Source organism: Balaenoptera physalus (assembly GCF_965194825.1).
Source record: "Balaenoptera physalus genome assembly, chromosome: 5".
Taxonomy (NCBI): Eukaryota; Metazoa; Chordata; class Mammalia; order Artiodactyla; family Balaenopteridae; genus Balaenoptera; species Balaenoptera physalus.
Genome location: NC_138884.1, coordinates 108,451,021 through 108,476,001, shown reverse-complemented (window position 1 = coordinate 108,476,001; position 24,981 = coordinate 108,451,021). Strand labels below are relative to the sequence as shown.

The window sequence follows — 24,981 nt, the reverse complement described above, 5'->3', positions numbered from 1 at the left end:
AAGAGCATATCCAGAGTGGGGGAGGGAAAAAGTACTGTAAATGTTCATCTGCATCTGGAAAGTAGGATCACATTTGGGCATTTCACAGGAATGAATATAGTCCTGATGCGTATAATAGCAATAGTAGTAGTGGTAGTAGTATTTATTTATGATTCTTAATCAAGAAGAAAAACAGAGTCTTTCTTGCTGCACACAATGTACAGAAAAGGATTCTAATTCAGTAACATTTTAATGAGATTGTTGAAAATCTTCTTCAATTAGGAGAGGAACATTTTCCAGAATACTTCCTTCTAGATAGTGTCAAAGCATATGTAATTTGAACTTGACCAAATTGTGAACTGCCAACAGTTCAAAGCCTGGTTTGAGGAAACTCTGACATGATTTTTAATAGGAATGAAAATGTGGATCCTGTATGGAAAAGTTTCAGAGACACATTTCACAACATAGGAGACTCAGCTGCTCCTCTTGCATGGACTGGTCTGACAGTCCAAACATACTTTCCAAATAGGCTCAGCTCATGGGCCTGCAAATTTGGCTTTGAGGAACAGGGTTGCCATCTTGTATAATTGTTATGTGCTGTGTCTTTGATAAATAACTTTCTTATATACATTTTTTTTATACCCTCATAACATCTGTGTAACTATCTTTGAACAGGAATTATTATCTTTATTTTTCAAAGGAAAAAAGTGAAGTTCACACAAGCTAAGTTACTAGGAGGTGTGGGTTCCAAGCTCAGCCATGAGTTATCTGTATGACCAAGAGAATATTGCACCACTGGGTCTCAGCATTCTCATCTGAGGGTTGATTAAATGGCATTTTCCAAAGTGTGGTGCCCACACCAGCAATGGCACCCAAGCCAGTCTTAGTCAAGGTAGAGTTGAAATTTTAAATAATGATAGTTTTTGGTTATTTTAATATGGATTAGAATAAAAGAAAAACATAATATCTGTTCTGAAGTTCCACAGATATTATTGCCTGGGATGAGACTAGAGTAGGTAATTAAATTGTTGCAGTTAGTCAAGTTAAAGGAAAAAAAAAAAAAACACACACAAATAATAATACAAGGAGCATATATAAATGTAAAATTCTTGAGATGAGGAAGAAAATGGTTAACACTGAACCAGAAGAGTCCAGTGTCTGAAAAATGTTATGATTTTTTCCTTAAAAGACAAGAAAAGCAACAACAAAACAAATAAATATAGTCTACGTTAATAAAAAAATGAATAATAACAGTTACAATTTATAGCAGCACTGCAAGGAAGGAACAATTATTTTTCCTATTTAACAAATAGACAGCAGTTCAGAGAGATTGAATATTTTTTGCCAGGAACACACAGCTAACACGTAGCAGTGTTAGGATTCAAAACAGGTTCCTGATAACTGGGAAGCCCATGGTGATCCACAGGCTGTGGTAGAACTTGTTGGATAAGAGTTGGGAAGTTAGGACTTTGGAATCAAACTGTTTGAACGGGCATCTTGGCCTCACCATTTTCTAGTTGTGAGACTTTGAGCATGTTGCTGAACTTTTTGTGTCTTGGTTTCCACATCTGTAAAATAAAGTAAAGAAGAAGAAGAAGGTGCTGGTCAAAGGGTAGAAAGTTTCAGTTTTGCAGGACGAATAAGTCCTGGAAATCTAATGTACAGCATGGTGCCTACGGTTAATAATACTGTATATATATAGTTGACCCTTGAATAATGTCGGGGTTAAGGGTGCCAACCCCCCACCGTCAAAAATCCATATGTAACCTTATAGTCATCCCTCCCTATCCACGGTTCCACATCTGCAGATTCAACCACAGAGAGTGTATTACTGTGGTAAGTATTTACCGAAAAAATTTGCATGTAAGTGGACCTATGCAGTTCAAACCTGTGTTGCTCAAGGGTCAACTGTAGTTGACATTTACTAAAAGAGTAGGTCTTAAGTGTTCTTATCACACACAAAAACATAGTAACTATGTGAGATGATGGATTTATTTTCTTGATTGCAGTATTTCATAATATATATAAAAACATCACATTGTTAAAAAATCCAATGTCTTGGGACTCTCCTAGTGTGAAAGGCAAAAAAAAGTAAATAATAATAATAATAAAGTGTTTATAGAGTTCTTATTATTATAAAAGAAGATATCCATAGTGAGCATTCAGCACATCACCTGATACATAATAAGCACTTGTTAATGTCCAAGCTGTTGTTGCTATTGTTTCTGTGGTTGACACTCTCTCTTTGTAACTGAACTCCAAAATAACATCCTTGGTAATATTTGTATGATGTTATGCCTTTTACAGATAATTTTTCTATACATATTTTTATTTGTATGGAAAGCCTTCTTCTGCCTTTTACACATCCAGGTTTACTTATCTCCTTTTTCCCCAGGATCACTTTGTGTCTCATGTTAGGCTTTGGATCTTACAATACTTATAAAGCTTCAACTGTCATATTTCTTAGGCTTGGTGTTTCCACATTTTTCTCCTTCTTTCCCATAAGTGGCAGAATTCTGAAAGATGGTACCATGAAGGATAATAGCCATCATTTGTTCTGTGCCAGCTCTGCAACAGCACTTTACATACATTATCTAGACACTCTTACAATAACACTTGGTGTGGCTGTCTTCATTACTACTAGGAGATAAGGAATTTGAGGTGTAGAGAGGTGAAGTGACTTGCCAACTCTTACAGATTTTGGAATGTGGTGGACCAGGATTCACACCCATTTCCACCTGGCTCCACAATGCATGGCCTCAATCAGCCAACACACTGCCCACTTTTGATTCAACTATGACCTGAAATCCCAGTGGTCTGGGACTTTCCTAGGGTTCACTCAGGAGCTGTCAAGTTTTGTTTACAGATGATTCCCATAACTCTCTTATCCTTTTACCAAGGATATTCTTATGTTGGGGCTCTAGGAACACTCCTTCCATCTTTAAGCATAAATCTGGCAAAGTGTTCTCTTAAGTCATCATCTGAGCAGGAGGAAATGTTTTGTTTGTTTGGTTTCAAAGTGGTGTCCTTTTTCCAGATAAATCTATATTCCCTTTGACTAGTTTAATATTTTCTAATTCAGACTTGATGTCTGGTAACATTTGGTTATACACTGGGTCTTTTCGATGATCACAAATTGTTAGCAAGGATGCCAAACTCTCTGAGTCCACATTAGTCATCTCAGTCAAATCCTCAAATTTTGCAGGAGGATTCACTTTAATAGGGACCAAGACTCCCAATCTTTATAGTTTTAAGGCTGTCAAGGAAACCTGGAACACTGGGGTGGCATCAATCCCTGCAACACAATATCTGACCTGATATGGTCTTTCTTATGATTCAGCTCAGTGAAGAAAACTTCCAGGAAGAATATTCTGAATTATATTTCAATTTCTATTATGATTTTGCTGGTGATTAACGTTTCTCAGCTTGCAAAATGGCCAGTGGCATTGAAGATCATTTTAACTTACACTGACTGCCATTTTGAAAGCTTTCCTCCTAGAGAATTTTGACCTTAAAGGATCAACTGTTTTTACAATTAATACACGTGAGCTATGATGTCTTACAGTATAGGCACTATCATTAAGCAGCATCAACCTGAGAGCTTAGCACCTTTATTCCTCTCTCTCTCTTTTGCTGTTGTGAACTTCTCTCCAGTGCTTTATTTATACATGAACATCCAATGATATTTGCCATGGGGAGAGGGGGATGTACTAGAATTGAAACTGAATACAGGTACAGGAAAAAAGCAGACAGGGAGGAATTTGGGGGAATTATCACTTATGTGCTTGGCATCGTTTTGAATCCTTGTGTGGATTCAATATGTGACATAATTTAGTCCTCGCATTAAAGCCACTTCTATTTATCTCTATCAGCATCTATCTCTCTATCAAGACATCAGATCCTCCCATCTGTACACAAGCACAGAGTGAAACTTGAAGTAAGGTTTAATAAACACAAATGTTGACCCTTACTGGGTGTGAACATTTGGGTGTTTTCATTCTTATTTTCCCTTTGTACATTTTCTTTTGGTGTGAATATTTTCAATCAAAAAATGCAGTGTTATCAAAGTTCTTATTCCTAAAATAAATAATAATCTGGGGTTTCCATAAGCAGGCTCTGAGATAGTTTAGAGTGAATGGAGTACCCTGAGGAACAGCCCCTGTGGAGCTGGCAGGGAAAGCAGAACAAACAGAGTGGGATGAGTACGTAAACTGTGATGCAGACCAAAGAGCCTCTTAGACCCACAAGAAGGTCTGGACCTGAAATAGCCCATCAAAGTTGTCTCACATGGGGCTAAAATGACCAGTCCTTTTTATCTCTGCCCATTAGCTGGATATGGTCAGCTCCTGGAAGTGTTGTGATCTTTTGTGAGATGGCTCTCTGCCACTGAGGCCATCCTTGTAGGGAGAGATGACTGAAGACTGATCACCATCAGTGTTCTTTGCAGCTGGGGTAACAAGTCATTCCTTAAAGGGAGACCTGGGTATCACCCAGGGTCTGCTTTATGGGTGTATGATCGCTGCCGTCACTCAAGGTCCTGTGCTCAGATGAGCCTATGTTTGGTTCAAAGCTCTGCATTTCTGTCCTGAAATTCTTAATAATTGTAAAATGAGTCCCTGCATTTTCATTTTGCACTAGACCTTATACATTATGTAGCTGGTCCTGAGTGGTACATCTCTATGTCCAGTACAGTTCGTACTCCGTGAGATTCTGATGTAAACTGTTGGAGTGGTCCAGCCATCGAAGATGAACTTTCAGAGTGAAACAGGAAGTTTTAGCGCATGTTACCCCACCGCTGTGCTGATGCAGAAGAAAAATATTGAGATCCTCTGAAATGCAATTAAACTTCCATATAATTTAGATAGTTAGGTCTAAGTAAATGTAATTAGAGGTTACTCAGTGAAATTAGGCAACTGAGTCAAAATGAAGTATAATTATTTTTTTCCCTCTTTTTTTGGTGTAACTTTATTTATGGTGGTAAGTGTTGAGTAGATAGATGCAGGGCTGATTTGTTTGAATCATCCCTTTTGCTCTCTTTTTTCCCTTAGGCTGTTGGTAACTGAAGCAGAAACAAAATAGATTACTAGAACTGGAGGCTCTCCAACTTCAGTCTTTCATAAGTTAAGAAAATGAGGCCCCACAAGGACCTTCCCTAAGGTCACGCAGCTGCTCAGGGCCAATCCATGAACTAAACTCAATTCTCTTGATTTTAAATAGGGTATTTTTTTCACTATATTTGAGGTATAATTTTTTTCACTATGTTACATCACCAGTGATTCTGACATTAATTATCTGATGGGAGGCATTGCAGTCCATGCTTAATTTCTCAGTAGCTCAGAAAATTTCTAGTAAATCGAGTCCCAATTAAAATCTGTATACCAAAAGTGGGATGGCAGATGTGTGAGATAACTATCCAAGCTGCAAATGCTGTCATTTCTCTCTTGAGTTAGAGTTGTCAAGAGCTGCACCTGGTAGGTTTCATTCCAAATGGTTGCAGTGAATTCACTTCAAGGTGCTACCTGTTCCTCTTTGTATAAGCAGAGTTGTCAAAACAGGAAGTCCGATTATAATGGGGTGACAAAATCAGCCTGAGGCTGCATTTGCATATCTGGTAACTTTAAATATAACATCCCTACAGATGAGAACCTTCATAAAAATTTAGAGGGCAGAAACTGATTTTGCCTTCATACACAAAATGTGTTGATGGAAGGCTGATGGTTTGAAACAAAGCCAATATGCAAAATTATGCCAAATATCATTACTATTGGGGTTGGTTGAAAATGAAAGATTCAGGCCAATGATTCTTTCCTGGAAGTTAAAATAAATCTGGAACAATAGAATATGATATTGGGTACAGGCCAGAAGCCATCACAGACCTTTGGGTAGCCAATAAGAAGTTACAATAAACTCTGTCTCTAGCATTTCCAATCACGAGCAATCTTAGGTGATGTTTGTGTATTGTTTTCCTGGTGTCTTAAACTTGAGTTTTACCTATGCATTTTGCTTTGACTTCTCCTGAAGCTACACATGTTGCTTCCATCTTCAGTGAGGGGAAAAAAAAGAAATAAGGTAACTCCTGCCTATGAGTAGCATTCTTGCAAACCCAGAAAGATTTAGATTGATGAATTAGGGTGGGTATTTCTTTGTTGCCTCCCCTGTGTCCTTTCCATTCTTTTACTTTTGGAAATTCATATCCACCCAATTTTAGCCAATACATTTAAGGTGGATTAGATCTACTTCCAGAAACGAGGTCCCATTGGCCTGAACCAGTCAACACATCCCATGTCTCTGGTCACAATGATTGGCTCAGACTGGGGTTCATACCAGGTTAGAGATTCTGACCCACTGTGACTTCTGCAAGACAGCAGTTCTCTCCTCTCTTCTGGTCCTGGTGGCGAAAAGATACAAGGCTTAGAGCCATTTTGCTGTAATCAGGTGAGACGGGCTGGTGACTAAACCAATAGAAAAGAAGGAAGATATGATTTTAAAAAGCACTGATGGGACTTCTCTGGCCAGTGGTTAAGACTTTGCCTTCCAGGGCAGGGGGTTCAGGTTCAACCCCTGGTCAGGGAGCTAAGATCCTACATGCCTCGGGGCCAAAAAATCAAAACATAAAGCAGAAGCAATATTGTAACAAATTCAATAAAGACTTAAAAAAAAAAAAAGCACTGATGACCTAGCTTGAGCCATCTAGATGAAGTCATTCTTCTGCACTTTTCAGTTACTTGATCCCCTTTTTGATTTTGACAATTTGAGTATTTGTTTGTCCCTCATAACATAAAGGCCATTAAATCATCCATCACACACCAGATCCTTTAAGCAGACCCAAGCTTCCCACCAAAGCATCCCACCAGGAACTGAGAATATCCTAGCCTTAGGACTTGACCCCATCTCTGGATAATTGTCAGACTTTACCTACCCAGCTTTTACCTACTCAGTGAGGTGAAGAATGTGTTAACTAACATTATTGTGCTAAACATTTCCCAGTATACATGTGTAACAAATCATCACATTGTATACCTTAAACTCACACAATGTTATATGTCAATTATATCTCAATAAACCTGGGAAAAAAGAACAGACACGTCAGACACATATATAGGCACACAACAGCACATAGACCCATAAGAAATACAGATACTCAGTTGCCTTTAGGTACACCTCTCACAACTCACAGACAACTGTAGTATGCAAACAAGAACATATGCCTTCAGTGATAAGGAATTATTTTTCTTCAAATCAACTTTGAAAACTTGTATTTGGGACTTGGCAAATTGAGCTTCATATACAATCATTATAATGGCAAAAAATTTTACTATCCATACTGCTGTAAAATTATAAGGCTCAGATGAATTTTTATTTTTCTATTTTTTTGAGATAGAAGTTTAGCCTGCTGACTTTCAGTCTTTTTTCTTTTCAGATATATGGTATACATTTCCCTCTAAGATACAAATTCCTCTCTAAGGAAAGCTTTTGCTTTACCTCACAAATTTGGATAATGTAGTTTTTCATTAAATATAAAAATATTTTCTAACCATTTTTAAGCTAGGGTATTTAGAACTTACTTCATAATTTCCCCAAATATGTGGCATTTCAATTTAAACTTTGTTATTAATATCTATCTTAATTGCTTTCCATACAAAGAACATACCTTATGTGATTTGCATCCATTGAGCTACATTTTACAGTAAGTCCCGTACATATGAACTTTCAAGCTGGGAACTCTCAAAGACGTGAATGTGCGTTTGCATGTCCAATCATGTAAGTTAGTTCAGGTGTCTGGCGTACATTGTCACGTGCAGCTTGCCCTCCGTCTCCTATTGTTGATGATCCTTCAGCTCTACTATTTCCCACGTCCTCTCCCCACCTCCAGTCAGTAACTCTTCTTGCCTGTTCACTCTATGCCACCCCTGTATGCCAGCTGTTGGACTGTACTACTGTACTTTTCGAAGTACTGTACAGTAAGATGAAAAATGTTTTCTTTATTTTTACGTTTGTTTGTTTTTTATGTATTATTTGTGTGAAAAGTATTACAAATCTATTACAGTACTGTATTACGTAGCCAATTGTGTTAGTTGGGTACCTAGGCTAGCTTTGTTGGACTTATGAACAAACTGAACTTACGAGTGAGCTCTCGGAATGGAACTCATTCATACGTAAGGGACTTACTGTACATCTTTATTGTGTACTCCTTTCTATGTATTTGTTACATTTCACTGTAAAAGGTTGAAAGACTAAAATGAGCTCTCATAATATGTAATAAAATCATAGAATTATATTTTCCAGAAAAAAAAAATACCAAGAGTGACAGACAGGCAGACCTGAGCATATTTAGATCCAAAAAGCTTTTTAAAAAATAAAAGAAGAAGGTTGGAAAAGTTTAAAGTCAAGTCAAAAGAAAACAAAAGAAATATATATATAGTCCTCTGTCCCTGAATATACATAGGTACATAGATATATTCAGGGACAGAGGAAGTATATTCATCCTTTACAGATCAAAAGACACACTATTGGGTTAGAACTTTAAAATTACACCATGCATTACTTAGTTTTTTTATAAAATTGTCATAATTGACATATTTAGAATTTTTAAGGGTTAAAAAAATGGAAAATTTGTGGGAAGACTGTTAAGGGTTTTTTAAAAGAATTTTTGTACTCATTTTTGGATTGGGTTGTTTGTTTTTTTGATATTGAGCTGCATGAGCTGCTTGTAAATTTTGGAGATTAATCCTTGGTCAGTTGCTTCGTTTGCAAATATTTTCTCCCATTCTGAGGGTTGTCTTTTTGTCTTGTTTATGGTTTCCTTTACTGTGCAAAAGCTTTTAAGTTTCAGTAGGTCTCATTTGTTTATTTTTGTTTCTATTTCTCTAAGAGGTGGGTCAAAAAGGATCTTGCTGTGATGTATGTCATAGAGTGTTCTGCCTATGTTTTCCTCTAAGAGTCTTATAGTGTCTGGCCTTACATTTAGGTCTTTGATCCATTTTGAGTTTATTTTTGTGTATGGTGTTAGGGAGTGTTCTAATTTCATTCTTTTACATGTAGCTGTCCAGTTTTCCCAGCACCACTTACTGAAGAGGCTGTCCTTTCTCCATTGTATATTCTTGCCTCCTTTATCAAAAATAAGGTGACCGTATGTGCGTGGGTTTATCTCTGGGCTCTCTATCCTGTTCCATTGATCTATATTCTGTTTTTTTTTTTTTGCCAGTACATACTGTCTTGATTACTGTAGCTTTGTAGTATAGTCTGAAGTCAGGGAGCCTGATTCTTCCAGCTCCGTTTTTCTTTCTCAAGTTTGCTTTGGCTATTCATGCAGCTCAGTATCAAAAAAACAAACAACCCAATCCAAAAATAGGCAGAGCACCTAAATAGATATTTCTCCAAAGAAGATATACAGATTGCCAACAAACACATGAAAGAATGCTCAACATCACTAATCTTTAGAGATATGCAAATCAAAACTACCATGAGGTATCACCTCACACCAGTCAGAATGGCCATCATCAAGAAATCTACAAACAATAAATGCTGGAGAGGGTGTGGAGAAAAGGGAACCCTCTTGCTCTGTTGGTGGGAATATAATTGATACAGTCACTATGGAGAACAGTATGGATGTTCCTTAAAAACTAAACATAGAACTACCATATGACCCAGCAATCCCACTACTGGACATACACCCTGAGAAAACCATAATTCAAAAAGAGTCATGTACCACAATGTTCACTGCAGCTCTATTTACAATAGCCAGGACATGGAAGCAACCTAAGTGTCCAACGACAGATGAATGGATAAAGAAGATGTGGCACATATATACAATGGAATATTACTCAGCCATAAAAAGAAATGAAATTGAGTTATTTGTAATGAGGTGGAGGGACCTAGAGTCTCTCATACAGAGTGAAGTAAGTCAGAAAAACAAATACTGTATGCTAACACATATATATGGAATCTAAAAAAAAAAAAAAATGGTTCTGAGGAACACAGGGGCAGGACAGGAACAAAGACGCAGATGTAGAGAATGTATTTGGGGACACGGGGAGAGGGACGGGTAAGCTGGGACAAAGTACGAGAGTGGCATGGACATATATACACTACCAAATGTAAAATAGATAGCTAGTGGGAAGCAGCTGCATAGCACAGGGAGATCAGCTCGGTGTTTTGTGACCACCTAGAGGAGTGGGATAGGGAGGGTGGGAGGGAGACCCAAGACAGAGGAGATATGGGGATATATGTATATGTATAACTGATTCACTTTGTTATAAAGCAGAAACTAACACACCATTATAAAACAATTATACTCCAATAAAGATGTTAAAAAAAAAAAGAAATTTTGTACCTTTTTCCCCCCAGAAATAACCTAGAAGTCCTCAAGAAATATTTTCAAAATAATCTAAAATTTATTATTTTTTCCTTCAGGGCTTTCACATCTCTAGGATGAGATTACCACCAAGGTTTAATCAGGCAATAAAAATTTTACGGTTATAATAAAGTGCAAAATGGAATATCAAGAGCCAAAAATGTATGCTCCAGAGACCAAGTATGAAGAAAAGTCAGGAAGGAAAAAGATAATTCTTGCCTGAAGTCATAGAAGCAGGGCTCATGGAGGACGTGGGACATGAGCCATATCATTATGGTGGATATCTGGGTGGGTTTTTTGTTTTCTCCCCTTTTTGCCTGTCCAGTGCCATTCTCCCAATTCTGTTTTTCTTTTGGGAAACTTCCACAGTCCCACTTCATTCATTTGGTTTGGATGGGGACTAACCCCATCAAGTGCCCCCAATCCATGGGGTGGGCTCTGGTCTGGGGCTTGGCCAATACATAGATTTGTTCAGCGTGTATAATAAATTTAGGCCAATAGAGTGAAACATAAGACTTTTACTAGATCATTTGGGAAAGAGCAATTCTCTTTCCACTGGAGTTGCTAAGCTGGTTAGGATGAAGTCTGGAGCTACGGATGATGAAACTGACAACTCATAGGAGAACTTTATAGACAGAGACCCAGGACACAAATTCCTGACATGGTATAATGAGTTCTTAGGTCAGTTCATGTCTGGAGGAACTAGACATCCCCCTGGACTTTTCACTTATTCACAAATTCCTCTTATGGTTCAAGCCAGACTGAGGCTTTTGTGTTCCTTATAACTGAAAGAATCCAGACTAATACAGGTATTGTGAAATTGGATTAGAATAGATGGAGAAAAACAATGAAGGCATTAAAATGAACCACTGTCCATCATGAGCAAAATCAAGGTGTAGGAGCAGGAACAGTATCTACAATGGAGAGAAGACTGGAAATAATATGTTGAGGCAGAAAATGAGATGAATGTTCCTATTGTTCAGATGGGGCCAACAGATGGAAGACTTTAAAACACATTGATGAAAAACCTTATGCCATTGCTGTCAGGGACTCATTGAAGATTTTTGAGCAGTAGCCATAATGATGAGATTAATTTATACCTCTATAGTATTTTACAACTTCCATAGTGACTACTTATGCATCATCTTTTTTAATGATCTTTTGAAGACATTAATATTACTATACCTATTTTAAAGGTAGGAAACTGGGATTTAGCGAGGTAACATAAAACATACTTAATATCACACCTCTGTTGTCTAAACCCTCCAGCAGCTTTTTATTATTCTTAGAAAAAACTCAAACTCCTTACTAGAGACTACACGTTCTTGCAGGATCTGACCTCTCACTTCCTCTCTGGTTTTAGTCTACTCCTGGCCTTTTATACACTCCCTGCCTTGCCACAGTGCTCCCAGATACTGTGTTGTCTTCCATTTCCTCAAAAGCACCAAGTCTTTCAGGACTCAGAGCCTTAACACATGCTGTTCCTCTACCTGGAGGAACACATAAGTAGTGGACACATACCTAGTTTTAAACTTTGTAGTAACTACATTAAAGTAAAAAGAAGCAATGAAGTTAATTTGAACAATGTATTTTAAATATCTAAAATACTTTAAGATGTTATCGATATAAAATTATTAAATAGATGCACATTCTTTATTTTTCACACAATGTAATCGAAATCTGATGTGAACTTTACACTTACAACCCATATCAGTTTGGACCAGCCAAATTTCATGTACTCAAGTAGGAATATGTGGGTAGTGACTACCATATTGGACAGCACAGGTTAAAAGTATTTATTTGACTAAATTTAGATTGGACTAAATCTAATTTCTCCCCTGGACACCAGTGCATGGACTAGGCAGGAAAAGTAGAACAAACACAAAACAAATAAAGGAGTTACATTCTGTCTGAATATCTGAATTACAATGTGAGTTAAGAGTTTCAAATCCTTCAACCTCCCCATATTTATAAATCACTTAAAATATTGTCTGGTACAAAGTAAGAACACAAGGAGTGTGAACTATTTTTATTATCTTTAATATCAGGGACAGAGTGAGGGCCCAAGTCTCCTGACTTCTAGCCAAATGCCCTTTCCAGAATCCCAGGGGGCCTCCCATGTTAGCAATATATGCTAAGAATACAATGTCATGGGTATCTGCCAGCATTATGAAAACTTGCACACTGGATTCCTGGTATTGTAAGATGTGAGATGCTTCAAATCACCTGCTTGCAAAACAAAATACTGAAAAACAAAACAATTTCATTTTCCCGGATTGACCTTTAATTCTATGCGTGCTGCTTCAACTCTGCAGCCCTGGCTGCTAAGAACTCTGATGTTCTTATTAAAGATTCAAGATCAGGCTTGTGAGCAGGAAGCGCTGGATGCCTGCCACGGATGAAAGTCGGTGTTGGGAGGTTGAGTTTGTATGTGAATGTACTCCCATCAATGAAAAGGCTTAATGAAGCCAGAGTTGAGCAGCATCCCACTAATGAATCAACTGAGAAAATGAAGACAAAATACTTCATAACCATCTTTTAATAACATCCTCAGAACTGACAACTGGGGGAAAAAATGCATTTTCTTAAAACAACAACATCTTGGGGACAACCATAGTAACCAAATCAAAGCCAGATTATTACACGGAGGGGAGAGGATGATAGTGAATGGTTAAGTACCTAATTAAGTCGATTTTCTAGACATGAAACCCCAAGATACATTTGTTGTTCTTACTCTCTAAATATTTTTTAAAGGTTATTTGGTCTCTCAGGAAACCTATCCTCATATTAATAATTCACTGAAAGACAGAGATAGACACAAATGCTTGACAACTGATGTGACAGAATCATCAGTAGCCAAAGTAGGACCTTCACCCACACCCCTCCACAGCTAGTATGCAAAATCCACACTTTCTCACTCTGAGCAGAAAGCACATGGTGGCGGGGGGGGGGAGTGTAGTGGATCAGACAACTACTATCAGCAGCAGAAAACGGTGATTTGATTTTTTCCTTTATCACAATGTAGTTGCTTATCTACCATGGGCCTGCGACTATGCTAGATCCTTAGGAGAGAAAACAAAAACTGTCCTGACTTCATGGCACTTACAGTCTTGTGGAGGGGAAAATAATGCACCAATAATTACATAATAATAAATAAACTTAATAATTTAGATAAGCACTTTGTTCCAAGACCTGTAATTGGTACTTAAAATACATTATCTCAATTAATCTTCCCACTGCAAATGAACATCAAATTGCCACTAAGGTAAGTGCTACAAAGGAGAGGAGCATGGTTTTGAGAGCACATAATAGGAGGCTTTAATCAATTTTAGACATCAGAAAGTGACAAATGAGCAGTGACATTCTGGTAAAAGTTTAACAACCAGCTCTCTAGGGAGAAAAGTGCATGTGTAGTGTTTACCTATTTCCATAGTATAAATACCTCCACTGTGCCTTACTTTAAGCTACCAATGTGATGTCACTGAAGGGGAATTGGGAATAAATGGGTACAGTCAGCCCTCCTTCCTCCTCATGAGAAGATGCAGTCTAGCTCATGCGTATCACTGCAATGAGCTAAGATCTGCTCAGAGAAGACAGGCAGCAAATTGAATGGGTCCCATCCTCTCCCTTTGCCAGTGAGCACATACATCAGTTCTCTGACTCAGGGCCATGGATGGAGCTGGGGGTATCTGTAGAGTCACCATAAGGGATCCAGCCAGGCATAAATGCATACCTAGAATCTACATGTAAAATGAACAGATGCCTTGCCTATATAAATAAGCTGCAAATTTTCATAAACAATTACATATTATTATAATTAATAAAGTAATAATACATTAAAGGCACTGATAAGTTCATTGTAGCCTTTGTTCATAGAGTATTCTATCAACAAGGAAATACAGCTTACCTAATCCAGGAAATGAGACATTGATGCTGCATCTTGAAAATGAGTAAAAGTTTTCTCAGTCATGAAAGGAGATAAGGACATTACACAGGAGGATCCTATTTACAGGTGACACAGGAATCTATATTTTGTTTCACTAATTTATGCCAGAGAGCTCCAGCTTAAGGTCTTTGGTTTAGAGAACAGGGGAGAAAATCCTGTTTCCAAATGAAGGATTTGCAACAGACGGTTTTTGTTGTGACTGCAAGCAAAATAATGCTTTGCTTCCTCATTTTTAAAAGTTTAGAATTAGTTTTTCTTAACATTTAAGATTTAAATCTGTGTGTGACAGAAAGAAATAAAGTCGAAGAGTGGAGTACATTCAAATGGCTGAGATCCTAATTGATTTCCGTATTTGATTTTTGCATAATGTTTAGCAAACCTAGACAGTCAGGCTTTGTTTAGACAGTGTTCTTAAAGGACTCTGCTTATGTGATTTTGTCCTCTTCAGGCACTATGGGTCACTCCTCTCCTTATGCCCATATCTTTTAACTTAAAACATTATAAAAATGATGGGAGGTTTTTCTGAGAATGATTGAGCCCACAAACTGGAAAGAAAATTCTATACAGTTTCCATTTTGTAGTATTAAAAATAGCTCATATCAACTTAGACGTCCTTCAGTAGGTGAATGGATACTCTGTAGTATACCCACACAATGGAATATTACTCAGTGCTAAAAAGAAATGAGTTATCAAGCCATGAAAAGATATGGAGGAAACTTAACTGTATATTACTAGATGAAAGAAGCCAATCTGGAGAGACCTTCAAATGGTGGAGGAGTAAGACATGGAGATCACCTTCCTCCCTACAAATACATCAGAAATACATCTACATGTGGAACAACTCCTACAGAACACCTACTGAATGCTGGCAAAACACCTCAGACTTCCCAAAAGGCAAGAAAATCCCCATGTATCTGGGTAGGGCAAAAGAAAAAAGAAAAAACAGAGACAAAAGAATAGGGACAGGACCTGCACATCTGGGAGGGAGCTGTGAAGGAGGAAAAGTTTCCACACACTAGGAAGCCCCTTCACTGGTAAAAATGGAGGGTGGTAGGGTGGAAGCTTTGGAGCCACGGAGGAGAGCGCAGCAATAGGGGTGCAGAGGGCAAAGTGGAGAGATTCCTGCACAGAGGATCAGTGCTGACCAGCACTCACCAGCCCAAGAGGCTTGTCTGCTCACCCGCCAGGGCAGGTGGGGGCTGGGACCTGAGGCTTGGGCTTCAGTCGGATCCCAGGAGAGGACTGGGGTTGGCGGCGTGAACACAGCCTAAAGGGGGCTAGTGCACCACAGCTAGCTGGGAGGGAATCCGGGAAAAAGTCTGGACCACCTAAGAGGCAAGAGACATTGTTTCAGGTTGCGCCAGGAGAGGGGATTCAGAGCACTGCCTAAACGAGCTCCAGAGATGGGCGTGAGCCGCAGCTATCAGCGCAGACCCCAGAGACAGGCATGAGATGCTAAGGTTGCTGCTGCAGCCACCAAGAAGCCTGTGTGCAAGCACAGGTCACTATCCACACCTACCCTCCCGGGAGCCTGTGCAGTCCACCACTGCCAAGGGCCCGTGATCCAGGGACAACTTCCCCAGGGGAATAGACAGTGCGCCTCAGGCTGTTGCAATATCATGCCAGTCTCTGCCACCACAGGCTCGCCCCACATACATACCCCTCCCTCCCCCCAGCCTGAGTCAGCCAGACCCCACGAAGCAGCTGCTATTTTAACCCCGTCCTCTCTGAGCGAAGAACAGATGCCCTCAGGTGACTTACACTCAGAGGCAGAGCCAGATCCAAAGCTGAACCCCAGGAGCTGTGCAAACAAAGAAGAGAAAGGGAAATCTCTCCCAGCAGCCTCCGGAGCAGCAGATTAAATCTCCACAATCAACGTGATGTACCCTGCATCTGTGGAATACCTGAATCGACAACGAATCATCCCAAATTGAGGAGGTGGACTTTGGGAGCAACTGTAGACTTCGGGTTTGCTTTCTGCCTCTAATTTATTTCTGGTCTTATGTTTATCTTAGTTTAGTATTTAGAGTTTATTATCATTGGCAGATTTGTTATTGATTTGGTTGCTTTCTTCCTTTTTGTTTTTTTTTATATATAGATATATATATCTTTTTCCTTTTTCTCTTTTTATGAGTGTGTATGTGTATGCTGTTTTGTGTGATTTTGTCTGTATAGCTTTGCTTTTACCATTTGTCCTAGGGTTCTGTCTGTCCCGTTTTGTTTTGTTTTGATTTTTGTGTTTTTTTGTATAGTTTTTAGTGCTTGTTATCATTGGTCGATTTGTTTTTTGGTTTGATTGCTCTCTTCTTTCTTTTTTAAATTACTTTATTTTTACTTTTAATAATTTATTTTTTATTTTAATAACTTTATTTTATTTTATTTATTTACTTATTTATTTTTTTCTCCCTTTTCTTCTGAGCCATGTGGCTGACAGTGTCTTGACGCTCCAGCCAGGTGTCAGGCCTGAGCTTCTGAGGTGGGAGAGTCAAGTTCAGGACATTGGTCCACCAGAGACCTCCCAGCTCCGTGTAATATCAAACTGTGAAAGCTCTCCCAGAGATCTCCATCTCAATGCTAAGACCCAGCTCCACTCAACGACCAGCAAACTACAGTGCTGGACACCTTATGCCAAACAACCAGCAAGACAGGAACACAACCCCACCCATTAACAGAGAGGCTGCCTAAAATCATAATTAGGTCACAGACACCCCAAAACACACCACCGGACGTGGTCATGCCCACCAGAAAGACAAGATCCAGCCTCATCCACCAGAACACAGGCACCAGTCCCTTCCATCAGGAAGCCTACACAGCCCACTGAACCAATCTTAGCCACTGGGGGCAGACATCAAAAGCAACAGGAACTAAGAACCTGCAGCCTGTGAAAAGGAGATCCCAAACACAGTAAGTTAAGCAAAATGTGAAGACGGAGAAACACACAGCAGATGAAGGAGCAAGGTAAAAACCCACCAGACCAAACAAATGAAGAGGAAATAGGCAGTCTACCTGAAAAAGAATTCAGAATAACGATAGTAAAGGTGATCCAAAATCTTGGAAAGAGAATGGAGAAAATAAAAGAAAACCTTAAGGACCTAGAAGAACTAAAGAGCAAACAAAACAATGATTAACAGCACAATAAATGAAATAAAAAATTCTCTAGAAGGAATCAATAGCAAAATAACTGAGGCAGAAGAACGGGTAAGCGACCTGGAAGATAAAATAGTGGAAATAACTACCGCAGAGCAGAATAAAGAAAAAAGAATGAAAAGAATTGAGGACAGTCTCAGAGACCTCTGGGACAACATTAAATGCACCAACATTCAAATTATAGGGGTCCCAGAAGAATAAGAGAAAAAGAAAGGTAAAGGACAGCTCCTTTCCCTCACAATCTTTGTTCTAGAACTACTTACATTTAATCATCTTATGGGTGTGCCAGACTCCTTCTTACCTCTGGCTCTTTACAAATGACATTTGATCATAGACCCCAGAGAAATGGAAGGCATCTTAGCTGTAGCCCCATATCTTCAACCTAACATATCAACATTAGCAAATTATCACCTTGAGTTACTTTTGTATAATACAAACACAGAGACCCCACTCTTTTGTAGGGCAGACCAGTTGTCAGCAAAGTTATAAATATGGTCATGAGCACCAAAATCTAGTATCCTATAATTTTCATACATTTGCCCTAGTGTCCTAACTCTTTCAGTTCTGCTTTCTGGAGTTACTTAGAAGAAATCTTTTGCACACAATGTCATATTACTATATACTGAAGGTCAGCTCTCATATATTTTACATTAATGTTTATATTTAATCATAACTCTGTATGTACATGTATAAGTTAGTGTGTGTGTGTGACTTTTGCATAAGAAGATGAGAGAAAGAGCTCAAGACACAAGGGAGACAGAGATGAGAATAAGCAGTTACATTCTGAGAGGAAAGAGCCAATGTTCTCACTTTGTTATGTAATATGGTTTCAAGATCCTATATTCCTCAGTCATGTCTTCTCGAACAAGGGTTCTCAAAATCTTATAATATCACCCACCAAAAATATGTATTCATATAATGATCCAGTATACACACACACCCCTACACCCTCCAAACACACATAGCACTTATTACCTGCAATGCTAACTCTCATGTTTTGTTTTGTTTTGTTTTATTCTAGTCTAGTCTATTGTTTTCAGATGCTGGTCATGACCTGCTAATGTGTAACAGCAAGCAATTTGAAAAACACTGTTCCAGATGAACCCTATCTTCACCATGTACCTCTTAAAACATAAATTCAGGAAGTAAACCAAGGGTTCCATCACATTGTATCCATAATCACAAATCAGTGAATCCCACATGATCCAGCATTACATGGCAATATTCTAAAGCACTTGAGGTTCCTAATCTACTATAGTAAGCAGGACAGAGGACCAGGTGTGGGCTGCACATGTGGCGGGGAACAAAATAAGCAACTCTGAGATGAAGCCCACGTTTACTTGTTTCTAGGCTCAGTTCTCTCATTTGTAAAATAGAGAGAATTGTAGTCCCTACATTAGGAAATAGTTACAAGGATAAAATAAGGGAATATAGACAGTGACTTTTGCATAATCTTCGGGGGGTGTGCGTGTGCTCATGTGTGTGTATACATATATGGCTTTTGATAAATGTGAGCATTCTTATCAACTTACTCTCTTAAATAACTGAGCCATTTAAAAATATAAGTGAAAGTGAGCTATGTCTATGCTCTTTCCCAAAGTTTACGATAAATTTTCCTTCCTGCTCAAAATAAAGGAAAATGAAATTTTGACAGTATGCTGAAGTAGGGGTAAAATGACATGGTGCTTTGTAATTCTTCACAGAGAAAGAAAAAAAATAAAAATAAAATGAAGTAAATTTGACAAACTCCCAGCAACTGTAGGATTTATATGAGGCTTTACTGTACCCATAATTCTAAATTATTCTAAATAATTATAAACATTATACTAGTAATTTTTTCTACTGTTTTTGTATTTTTGAAATTTTTCATAATAAAAAGTTTTTCTTAATTATCCAAAAATAAAATAATAAAGTCTTGACTGTTTCACAGTTAGATATGTAGACAACATATAAATAAAACTAGTTTTTAAGAGAATCCAGGAACTTCACAAAAGAGTTGGGAGAGGGATTTGTGCACAGAGTTCATAGCAAGAACAAAAATTAAAAGAAATCACGTAGTAAATCTAGTTTTTTGTCTGTTTTGTTATTCAGTTTGTATTTTCTTGAGAAAGAACGTAAGACAAAGCATCCAATCTTTAAGCATATTATACAGCATGTTGTAAACCATCACGCTGCAGAAATCTGATCTTGTGGAAATGACTTCACCTGGAAATATATGAGGTCCTGTATATGAAGGGACATTTGGAGAAATCACTGCTTTTGATCTGAACTCTTACAAGAAGTTTTGGTTTCTCAAAAATGTGGCCTCTTGGAACCACAGGAAAGCTTGATCCAAAGGTCTCTGTACTGTGTCCCACAGAACTCTAAGGAATCCGTAATGGAGGCTTATTCATTCAATAATGTGGCAGACACTGATGGGACTCAGTGAACACAGATATGATTCCTGACCCACCCTCGAATGTAAAGGGGTGGGTTCCCTGCACCACAATTGTTAATTATCTGCTGTAAGATTTGCTTTCTGAGTTAGTGGTCCACTATAAGATTTCTTTTAAAGAAGGGTTTTGGTAAAAATGAACCAACACTATTTTTTAAAAATGGTTTATTCTAAACGCTTACTTTAAGATTAAAAATGTATGGCACAAAGAGAGAAACCAGATTATCTGAGGTTGCATCCAGCTAGTGGCAGGACCAGGACTAAGGCTCAATGCTGCTCGTTCCCAAGTGATTGCCTTTCTCACTCTCCCACTTTATTTTCCTACTCTCTCTTTCCTTGGCAGAATGGCCTAATGGAAACTCACAGACTTGGAGCAAAAAGTTTGGAGTGTGAATTCCAGATAAATGAATTACATTTTCCTGGCCCCGGGTTTCCTCATTCATAAGATGAGGATATATGTGGTTTGGGAAATCAAATCAGGCAAAGTATTTTGTACACAATCTGTAAATTAAATTTGATATTCACTTACAGTAATTCTATACAGATGTTGACAATTATAGTCTGAGCCCCTAAGTCTTTTTACTGATATTCCTGAAAGCAAAATAATTGAGAAATGGAGTAATAAAAGCAAAATTAAAGGAAAATAAGACACACCAATTTGTATATATATATATATATCTTGGGTTGCACCCTGGCCTTGCTGCTTCCTCTGTGACGTCAGTTGAAAGAGGCCCTGTATGCTGTAGATGAGGCTTGAGCTCTAGAGAGTGAGATAGACTCTAGATTGGCTTAACTTCACTAATGCTGTATTGCTTCAACTGGAAAACTGAACTGAAAAAAACAGAGCTTATTACACTGGGCTGCTCTTTGAGATGGTGCTTTTAATGCATTTAGTATGATGTCTGAGACATAGGTGCTATTGAGTAGGTGCTCAATAATGACCATCTGTTATTTTTAACTCTAAAATATTAACTATTGTTAACTATTTCTACCTCATAGGATATCCATTAGAATTAAATGGACTAAGGATAATTGCATATCCAATAAGTGTCTGATGTATATAAGACATTGAAAGTATATTCTTTCCCTTCCTTTCTACCAATGTGTGAAACGAGCTACAAAAACTATACTTACTGGAGAATTGTAAGGGACATGCCATAGGTTCATTTTTCTAAGTCGGTAGCTCCAAATATTTAGTGTATGCCATAATCTTCTTGAGATTTATTGAAGAAAAAAAGCAGCATCCTTCATCCTGCCCCCTGTGGAGAAGGAGCCCAGAAATCTGATTTTTAATAAATAATACAAATACAAATAGTACAAATGATGAGTTAACACTTCCAGAGTGGTTTAAGCCCTTGTAACTCAAAGTGTGGTCCTTGATCCAAAAGCATTGCCTGGGGATTTGCTACATAGAATCTTGACCCCATTCCTGACCTGCTGAATCCACATCACAGTTTATCAAGATCCCCAGATGATTCCTGTGTATGTTGCAGTTAAGATGTGTTAGTCTAATTTCTATCTCTGAGGAGTTAGCTAACTGATGGTCACCTGGATCTCATTTGCTTCTTTTCCTCTAAGAAAATATCTTCATTATATTTCATGATAAATGTCAGCTTTACAAAAGACTGGTAGAAAAAAAATGGGCATATTAAGACATCTCAACATTTCTAATGAGTTCTCTCAGAGATTTTGCCTATCATATTATTCAATGTCTTTTATTTAAAATCGTGCATAAGTTAATTTTAAAAGAATATTGCTTCTAAAATAACTCTCTCCTGATGATTTTAATTTTTATTTAAGAAAATGGGAGGGACAAATGATTAGGATATTTTTCATTGGCTGCTATCTCAAATTAAATTTGATATTCAATTACAGTAATTCTGGTAGCCTAGATTTTGGGTATGTTATTCTTCCTTGCATTAGCATACTTCCAACTTTTCTATTGCTCGTTCAAAGATTTTTTTTTTTAAACTTAGGTACAATTTATATACTGTAAAGTGCCCAGGCCAATGTATTTTTGCATATGTATACTCCCATGTAACCAACACCCATAACAACATATAGAATATTATCATGTCCCTATAAGCTTACCTTGTGCCCCTTCCCAATCAATAGCTACCAACTCCAACTCATTATTCTGACTTCTATCACAGAGATTACTTTTGGCCATTCTCAAACTTCATACAAGTTGAATCATCAAATACACTACCCTCTGTGTCTGGCTTCTCTTACTTAATGTAAAGTTTTTGAAATCCATGCATGTTGTTGTATTTACCAGTGTTTGTCCTTGTTATTGCTGTGTAGCATTTCATTTCATAAATATATCATAATTTTTTACCCATGTTTCTGTTGATGAGCATATGAGTTATTTCTAGTTTAAGAGCATTATAAATAAAGCTGATATATTTGTACATTTATATATAATTATTTTAGTGAATATGTATGCTTATTACTATTGGGTATACACCTAGGAATGAATTTTCCTTTTAATAGTCTTTTATGTATATGAGTAGATTCTTTCTGACTATAAGTAGGTATACATTAGAATTGGAAGAAAAGACAAAAAGGGACAAGAAGGAAGAAACATGAGAGAAAAAAGGAATAAAGAAAACAATATAACAACATTTCAAGATTATGTGCTATATTATAGGGGAAGAGTGCTGGGTAAGCAATCTGGAACCCTGAGATTCTTCTACTTTAGGTAAATCACTTCTTCTTTCTCAAGGTTAGTTTCTTAGTTTAGTCATCCAAAAGATGACTTGGTAGACTAGATGTCTTAAATGATCCGTCCCACCTTGATAATCTGGGAATGTAACCAAGAATTTTTCTTTTCTTAAGTGAATTACCTGGCTGTTTGAAAAGGGAATGCATTGAAGACTCTTTTGTGATTAATAAGTCATAGGAGAGTAGACATCTAGAACTTTTCCTTCAAATGTTGAAGACTGCTTTTCCTACCAGATTTATCTGTCTCTACCCCTTCCTAAATCCTTCTTCCAGAAAGAGGTGTTGTTGAGCTAATTGATCAGAGCCCATGCATTCATTGGCCCACATTTACTCGAGGGCAAGGCCCTTGTGCCTTGTAGGGCAGAAACCCAGGTTTCCCCATCGCTTTCTCTTTCTGTCTTGTGGTGCAATAAACTCTCCTGGGCGGGGCCTGAACTCTAGGGAGGCTGGTCTGATTGTTAGCTTCCATCTTCTCACCCCATGTGCTTGGTTGAGTAAATATATTCAGTGAAACTGGTGCCTAAATGGGTGCCTAAATGTTCCTTCCCCTATAGGCATGCTTTAGCCCATGAGTCCCAATCTTTAAATCTGGGGGGGAAAGACACACCACTTTATCCCGACTTTACCACTTTCAACTCAAAGTTATCCAAGATCTGTGTATTAGTGAGTACTAAATTCTTGACTATGAACAAAGAATTTTTCTTCCAGTTGAGGGTTGTTATTCTTTTTTTCCATTTTTCCCTTGAGTGAAACACTCCCTTAGTAAAGAGTCCAAGAAGTGAAAAGGAAGAAACAGTGGTAGGATTACTCAGACTCCCTCCAGGCCTTCAGGGAGAGGATATTGAGAGATCATAGAAATTCTATACCCAGGGCAGGCAAAAGTTGTACCAAGAAAAGAGAGTTGTTAAAACAAGGAGCTGTGGGGAGAATCCTGGCATTGATTGTGGCTGCCAAGGAGCCACACTCCATAAACATTCAAACCACAAACCCCAGAGCCACAGATCACGAAGGTCGCTTGGATTGGGATGCCTAATGGAAATAAAGGTGCTAAGGAGAGGCAGGACTCTAAGAATCACATCATGCTTCCAGAGTCACCTGTAGGAGGACACGGCATGTCATAGAGTGCTGATCTGGGCACCTGCCATATGCCCCACCTGAGCTTTTCTCCTTATATAACACATTTATCTGCCTCCAACAGCTTTTATAATTATAAGGTTTTATATGCCCACTCCAGATGTAGGGGGGAAAACAGATGTTTAGAATAATCAAGTCACCTACCCTAGCACACACAGCATGTGATGAAATTAACTTTAGTATTTGTCTGACTGAAAAAACCCACGAAAGCTTTCTCATGACCAGCTAGCTCTATCTATTATTCTACAAATAAAGATTGTAGCTCAGGAAGCCTATGTGAGTTGTCAGAGTCAGGACAGAAATCTGAGGCTCCTGACTCACTCCTGGGTCAGCTCCAGTTCTACTGCTCTGTCTTGCCCAAACAAAGCAAAGCCCCACGTGGAGTTCAAGACATTTTCTGAAATGTTATGAAGGGACTGTTTATCATCTATCGTTTAAAGACTCAGGTACTGGAGTCATGTTGTCTTGGTTTGGAACCTAGCTCTGCCATTTGGAGTGTCACATTAGAGAGTTAGTTTTTCTGTGCTTTAGGGTCCTTATCTATAAAATAGGGAAAATATCAGTCCTTTATATCTGGTGTTATGAAAGCTAAATTAGATAAGCAAGGTAATTAGCTTGCCATTAGATAGGATATGTCATTCACAACACCATAAGTAGTAGCCATTATTATTTCTGTTTTATTTCTGACTCATTATCAGGCAAGGCAGTTCCACTAGAAGATCAGAGGCTTTGGAATGGGGAGGGGGATCATTTGTCCTATGATATGGGTCTATGCAAAACACTTCCCTGGGGACTGGGGTCAGACCTACATCTTAGATCAGAGCAAAAGTCCAGTCCATGTCTCATCCTCATAATTATGCAACAGGTTAATTCACTGCAATGTGCCAGGCCCTGAGCTGGGCTTCAAGACTCTAAAGATGAAGAGGACAGAGTCCCTTCCTGACAGTTCAACTCAGGAAAAGCACGTCAATGAATGAAAACAGTGTAGGACAAGCCACCAGCAAGCTTCCTTGCTTTAGAATTTGATAGATCTCCTGGGAGGAATAAGAGAGAATATTCTGGGACTGAAAATCAAGCCTAGGAATAAGACTGAGGAACAGGACAAGGATTGCTTGTCCCTGAGAATGGCTCTTCTCTTCTCTGGGTCTTTGATCCTTCATCTGTAGAATGGGTAGATTCAACTGTTAGTGTTGCTATAAGAAATAAAGAGGAAATATTTTTGGCATGTAGCAAGTCATACTAAATATTAATTTAATAATAATA

General features: G+C 38.2%; 1 protein-coding gene across 4 annotated transcripts in view; it reads right to left on the bottom strand.

Annotated features, from left to right (window-relative positions):
* The window catches only part of LOC309660907 (uncharacterized protein), a 404,218-nt gene that overhangs the window by 194,598 nt on the left and 184,639 nt on the right, over window positions 1-24,981 (bottom strand). The window contains exon 3 of one of the 4 annotated variants that reach the window (XR_014263698.1): window positions 1,487-1,547. The exons of the other annotated variants lie outside the window; for them this stretch is intronic. The gene's annotated coding sequence lies outside the window, so the exon portion shown is untranslated. The remainder of the gene's footprint in view (window positions 1-1,486; window positions 1,548-24,981) is intronic. 4 annotated transcript variants of the gene reach the window in all.